Genomic DNA, 6,996 nt, shown 5'->3' with positions numbered 1-6,996 from the left:
TTTCATGGACTTCCATCTGAAGATCCTTTTCAGTTCTTAACTGAATTCTTGCAGATATGTGATACTGTTAAGACTAATGGAGTAGATCCTGAAGTCTACAGGCTCATGCTTTTCCCCTTTGCTGTAAGAGACAGAGCTAGAATATGGTTGGACTCTCAACCTAAGGATAGCCTGAACTCTTGGGATAAGCTGGTCAAGGCTTTCTTAGCCAAGTTCTTTCCTCCTCAAAAGCTGAGTAAGCTTAGAGTGGATGTTCAGACCTTCAGACAGAAAGAAGGTGAATCCCTCTATGAAGCTTGGGAGAGATACAAAGAACTGACCAAAAAGTGTCCTTCTGACATGCTTTCAGAATGGACCATCCTGGACATATTCTATGATGGTTTATCTGAGCTATCAAAGATGTCATTGGATACTTCTGCAGGTGGATCCATTCACCTAAAGAAAACGCCTGTAGAAGCTCAAGAACTCATTGACATGGTTGCTAATAACCAGTTCATGTACACTTCTGAAAGGAATCCTGTGAATAATGGGACGCCTATGAAGAAGGGAGTTCTTGAAATTGATACTCTGAATGCCATATTGGCTCAGAACAAAATATTGACTCAGCAAGTCAATATGATTTCTCAGAGTCTGAATGGAATGCAAGCTACATCCAACAGTACTCAAGAGGCATCTTCTGAAGAAGAAGCTTATGATCCTGAAAATCCTGCAATAGCAGAGGTAAATTATATGGGTGAACCTTATGGAAACACCTATAACCCATCATGGAGAAATCATCTAAATTTCTCATGGAAGGATCAAAAGCCTCAACAAGGCTTTAATAATGGTGGAAGAAACAGGTTTAACAACAGTAAACCTTTTTCATCATCCACTCAGCAACAGACAGAGAACTCTGAACAAAATACTTCTAATTTAGCAAATTTAGTCTCTGATCTATCAAAGGCCACTGTGAGTTTCATGAATGAAACAAGGTCATCCATTAGAAATTTGGAGGCACAAGTGGGCTAGCTGAGTAAAAGGATCACTGAAATCCCTCCTAGTACTCTCCCAAGCAATACAGAAGAAAATCCAAAAGGAGAGTGCAAGGCCATTGAATTAATCACCATGGCCGAACCTGTGAAGGAAGGAGAGGACGTGAATCCCAAGGAGGAGGACCTCCTGGGACGCCTAGTGATCAATAAGGAGCTTCCCTCTGAGGAACCAAAAGAATCCGAGGCTCAACTAGAGACCATAGAGATTCCATTGAACCTCCTTATGCCATTCATGAGCTCTGATGAGTATTCCTCTTCTGAAGAGAATGAGGATGTTACTGAAGAGCAAGCTGCCAAGTTCCTTGGTGCAATCATGAATCTGAATGCCAAATTATTTGGTATTGAGACTTGGGAAGATGAACCTCCCTTGTTCACTAATGAACTAAGTGATCTGGATCAACTGACATTGCCTCAGAAGAAACAGGATCCTGGAAAGTTCTTAATACCTTGTACCATAGGCACCATGATCTTTAAGGCTCTGTGTGACCTTGGTTCAGGGATAAACCTCATGCCCCTCCCTGTAATAGAGAAACTGGGAATCTTTGGGATGCAAGCCACTAAAATCTCATTAGAGATGGCAGACAATTCAAGAAAACAGGCTTATGGACAAGTAGAGGACGTGTTAGTAAAGGTTGAAGGCCTTTACATCCCTGCTGATTTCATAGTCCTAGATACTGGGAAGTATGAGGATGAATTCATCATCCTTGGAAGACCCTTCCTAGCCACAGCAAGAGCTGTGATTGATGTGGACAGAGGAGAATTGATCCTTCAAATAAATGAGGACAACCTTGTGTTTACAACTCAAGGATCTCTCTCTGCATCCATGGAGAGGAAGCATAAAAAGCTTCTCTCAAAGCAGAGTCAAACAAAACCCCCACAGTCAAACTCTAAGTTTGGTGTTGGGAGGCCACAACCAAACTCTAAGTTTGGTGTCAAACCCCCATATCCAAACTCTAAGTTTGGTGTTGGGAGGTCTTAACAAAGCTCTGCACATCTGTGAGGCTCCATGAAAGCCCACTGTCAAGTTATTGACATTAAAGAAGCGCTTGTTGGGGGGCAACCCAATGTTTATTTATCTAATTTTCATTGTTTTTCATATTTTATTAGGTTCATGACCATGTGGAGTCACAAAATAAATATAAAAATTGAAAACGGAATCAAAAACAGCAGAAGAAAAATCACACCCTGGAGGAAGACCTTACTGGCGTTTAAACGCCAGTAAGAAGCATGTTTTGGGCGTTCAACGCCAGAACAGAGCATGGTTCTGGCGCTGAACACCAGAAATGCACCCTGGAGAAGAGCTGGCGCTGAACCCAGAACAAGCATGGTTCTGGCGTTCAACGCCAGAAATAGGCAACAAATGGGCGTTCAACGCCCAGAACAAGCACCAATCTGGCACTGAACGCCCAGAGTTGTGTGCAAGGGCATTTTGCATGCCTAATTTGGTGCAAGATTGTAAATCATTGAATACCTCAGGATCTGTGGACCCCACAGGATCACCTCAGGATCTGTGGACCCACAGGATCCCCACCTACCTCAACTCACTTCTTCTCACCCCTCTTTCACACAATCCCATAAACACTCTTCCCCAAAACCCTTCACCAATCACCCCAATCTCTCTTCCCCATCACCTCTTCACCACTCACATCCATCCACTCTTCCCCATAAACCTACCTCATAAACTCCACCTACCTTCAAAATTCAAAAATCAATTTTTCACCCAAACCCACCCTAAATGGCCGAACTTACCCCCCTCCCTTCCCTACATATAACCCTCCATTCTTCATCATTTTCACATAACACAACCCTCTTTGCTCTCCATAGCCGAAACACACCTCCCCCCTCCTCTCCATATTTTCTTCTTCTTCTTCATCTATTCTTTCTTCTCTTGCTCGAGGGCGAGCAAAATTCTAAGTTTGGTGTGGTAAAAGCATAAGCTTTTTGTTTTTCCATTACCATTGATGGCACCCAAGACCGGAGAATCCTCTAGAAAAGGGAAAGGGAAGACAAAAGCTTCCACCTCCGAGTCATGGGAGATGGAAAGGTTCATCTCCAAAGCCCATCAAGACCACTTCTATGATGTTGTGGCCAAGAAGAAGGTGATCCCCGAGGTCCCTTTCAAACTCAAGAAAAATGAGTATCTGGAGATCCGACATGAAATCCAAAGAAGAGGTTGGGAAGTTCTAACAAACCCCATCCAACAAGTCGGCATCCTAATGGTTCAAGAGTTCTATGCCAATGCATGGATCACTAGGAACCATGATCAAAGTAAGAACCCAAATCCAAAGAATTATGTTACAATGGTTCGAGGGAAATACTTAGATTTTAGTCCGGAGAATGTGAGGTTGGCGTTTAACTTGCCTATGATGCAAGGAGATGAGTGCCCCTACACTAGAAGGGTCAACTTTAATCAAAGGTTGGACCAAGTCCTCATGGACATATGTGTGGAAGGAGTCCAATGGAAGATTGACTCCAAAGGCAAGCCGGTTCAATTAAGAAGACTGGACCTCAAGCCTGTGGCTAGAGGATGGTTGGAGTTCATCCAACACTCCATCATCCCCACTAGCAACCGATCTGAAGTTACTGTGGATCGGGCCATCATGATCCATAGCATCATGATTGGAGAGGAAGTAGAAGTTCATGAAGTCATCTCCCTTGAACTCTACAAAATAGCCGAAAAGTCCTCCCCCATGGCAAGGCTAGCTTTTCCTCATCTTATTTGCCATCTATGTTACTCAGCTGGAGCTTCCATAGAAGGAGACATTCCCATTGAGGAAGAGAAGCCCATCACTAAGAAAAAGATGGAGCAAGCAAGAGAGCCTATTCATGGAGCTCAAGAGGCGCAGGAAGTTCATTACCATGAGATCCCGGAGATGCCTCAAATGCATTTCTCTCCACAAAACTATTGGGAGCAAATCAACACCTCCCTAGGAGAATTAAGTTCCAACATGGGACAACTAAGGGTGGAACATCAAGAGCACTCCATCATCCTTCATGAAATAAGAGAAGATCAAAAAGCAATGAGGGAGGAGCAACAAAGACAAGGAAGAGACATAGAAGAGCTCAAGGACATCATTGGTTCCTCAAGAAGGAAACGCCACCATCACTAAGGTGGACTCATTCCTTGTTCTTACTTTCTCTGTTTTTCGTTTTCTATGTTGAGTGCTTATCTATGTTTGTGTCTTCATTACATGATCATCAGTATTTAGTAACTATGCCTTAAAGTTATGAATGTCCTATGAATCCATCACCTCTCTTAAATGAAAACTGTTTTAATTCAAAAGAACAAGAAGTACATGAGTTTCGAATTTATCCTTGAACTTAGTTTAATTATATTGATGTGGTGACAATGCTTCTTGTTTTCTGAATGAATGCTTGAACAGTGCATATATATTTTGAAGTTGTTGTTTAAGAATGTTAAATATGTTGGCTCTTGAAAGAATGATGACTAGGAGACATGTTATTTGATAATCTGAAAAATCATAAAAATGATTCTTGAAGCAAGAAAAAGCAGCAAAGAACAAAGCTTGCAGAAAAAAAAATAGGCGAAAAAAAATAGAAAGAAAAAGAAAAAGCAAGCAGAAAAAGCCAAAGCTCTTAAAACCAAGAGGCAAGAGCAAAAAGCCAATAACCCTTAAAACCAAAAGGCAACGGTAATAAAAAGGATCCCAAGGCTTTGAGCATCAGTGAATAGGAGGGCCTAAAGGAATAAAATCCTGGTCTAAGCGGCTAAACCAAGCTGTCCCTAACCATGTGCTTGTGGCGTGAAGGTGTCAAGTGAAAACTTGAGACTGAACGGTTAAAGTCAAGGTCCAAAGCAAAAAAAGAGTGTGCTTAAGAACCCTGGACACCTCTAATTGGGGACTTTAGCAAAGCTGAGTCACAATCTGAAAAGGTTCACCCAATTATGTGTCTGTGGCATTTATGTATCCGGTGGTAATACTGGAAAACAAAGTGCTTAGGGCCACGACCAAGACTCATAAAACAGCTGTGTTCAAGAATCATCATACTGAACTAGGAGAATCAATAACACTATCTGAACTTTGAGTTCCTATAGATGCCAATCATTCTGAACCTCAATGGATAAAGTGAGATGCCAAAACTATTCAAGAGGCAAAAAGCTACAAGTCCCGCTCATCTGATTGAAGCTATGTTTCATTGATAGTCTGGAATTTATGGTATATTCTCTTCTTTTTATCCTATTTGATTTTCAGTTTCTTGGGGACAAGCAACAATTTAAGTTTGGTGTTGTGATGAGCGGATAATTTATACGCTTTTTGACATTGTTTTTAGTATATTTTTAGTAGAATCTAGTTATTTTTAGGGATGTTTTCATTTATTTTTATGTTAAATTTACATTTCTGGACTTTACTATGAGTTTGTGTGTTTTTCTGTGATTTCAGGTATTTTCTGGCTGAAATTGAGGGACTTGAGCAAAAATCAGATTCAGAGGTTGAAGAAGGACTGTTGATGCTGTTGGATTCTGACCTCCCTGCACTCAAAATAGATTTTCTGGAGCTACAGAAGTCAAAATGGTGCGCTTCTAATTGCATTGGAAAGTAGACATCCAGGGCTTTCCAGAAATATATAATAGTTTATACTTTGCCCAAGTTTAGATGACGCAAACTGGCGTTCAACGCCAGCTCTCTGCCCAATTCTGGCGTCCAGCGCCAGAAACAAGTTGCAAAGTGGAGTTCAATGCCCAAAATGGCACAAAAGCTGGCGTTCAACTCCAAGAATGACCTCTCCACGTGTAGACTTCAAGCTCAGCCCAAGCTCACACCAAGTGGGCCCCGGAAGTGGATTTATGCATCAATTACTTACTTCTGTAAACCCTAGTAGCTAGTTTATTATAAATAGGACTTTTTACTATTGTATTAGACATCTTTTGATCATTTTTAGATCTCTAGACCTCCATGGGAGGCTGGCCACTCGGCCATGCTTACCCTATATTCACTTATGTATTTTTAACGGTAGAGTTTCTACACTCCATAGATTAAGGTGTGGAGCTCTGCTGTTCCTCAAAGATTAATGCAAAGTACTACTATTTTTCTATTCAACTCAACTTATTCCGCTTCTAAGATATTCATTCGCACTTCAACCTGAATGTGATGAACGTGACAATCATCATCATTCCCCATAAACGCGTTCCTGACAACCACTTCCGTTCTACCTTCGATTGAATGATTATCTCTTGGATCTCTTAATCAGAATCTTCGTGGTGTAAGCTAGATTGATGGCGGCATTCATGAGAATCCGGAAAGTCTAAACCTTGTCTGTGGTATTTCGAGTAGGATTCTGGGATTGAATGACTGTGATGAGCTTCAAAATCACGATTGCTGGGCGTAGTGACAGACGCAAAAGGAGGGTGAATCCTATTCCAGCATGATCGGGAACCTCAGATGATTAGCCATGCAGTGACAGCGCATCGGACCATTTTCACAAGAGGAGGGGATGTAACCATTGACAACGGTGATGCCCTTGCATAAAGCCAGCCATGGAAAGGAGTAAGACTGATTGGATGAAGGCAGCGGGAAAGCAGAGATTCAGAGGAACGAAAGCATCTCTGCACGCTTATCTGAAACTCTCACCAATGAATTACATAAGTGTTTCTATCCTTATTTTCTGTTTAATTAGTATTATTTTCGAAAACTCCATAATCAATTATTATCCGCCTGACTGAGATTTACAAGGTGACCATAGCTTGCTTCATACCAACAATCTCCGTGGGATCGACCCTTACTCACGTAAGGTTTATTACTTGGTCGACCCAGTGCACTTGCTGGTTAGTTGCATCGAAGTTGTGACAATTTATGAATTGAGATTAGAGCACCAAGTTTTTAGAGCCATTACTAGAGATCACAATTTCGTGCACCAGTTAACATATGAAATAATTTTACCTGCACGCAAGCGAAAAACTACGATGCGATCGCACCGATGCTAGGAACAGTAACCGTTCCCAAGC

The 6,996-nt window shown here is 41.6% G+C and overlaps 1 non-coding gene across 1 annotated transcript; it reads right to left on the bottom strand.

Moving 5' to 3' along the window:
• Positions 1-237: 237 nt before the first annotated feature.
• On the bottom strand, positions 238-345 carry LOC112726062 (small nucleolar RNA R71). The gene has a single exon (XR_003165131.1). It is a non-coding gene; the product is annotated as a small nucleolar RNA R71 (small nucleolar RNA).
• Positions 346-6,996: the final 6,651 nt, after the last annotated feature.

This window comes from Arachis hypogaea, chromosome 11, assembly GCF_003086295.3.
Source record: "Arachis hypogaea cultivar Tifrunner chromosome 11, arahy.Tifrunner.gnm2.J5K5, whole genome shotgun sequence".
In the NCBI taxonomy this organism is placed as follows: domain Eukaryota; kingdom Viridiplantae; phylum Streptophyta; class Magnoliopsida; order Fabales; family Fabaceae; genus Arachis; species Arachis hypogaea.
This window is presented reverse-complemented; position numbering and strand designations above follow the sequence as displayed.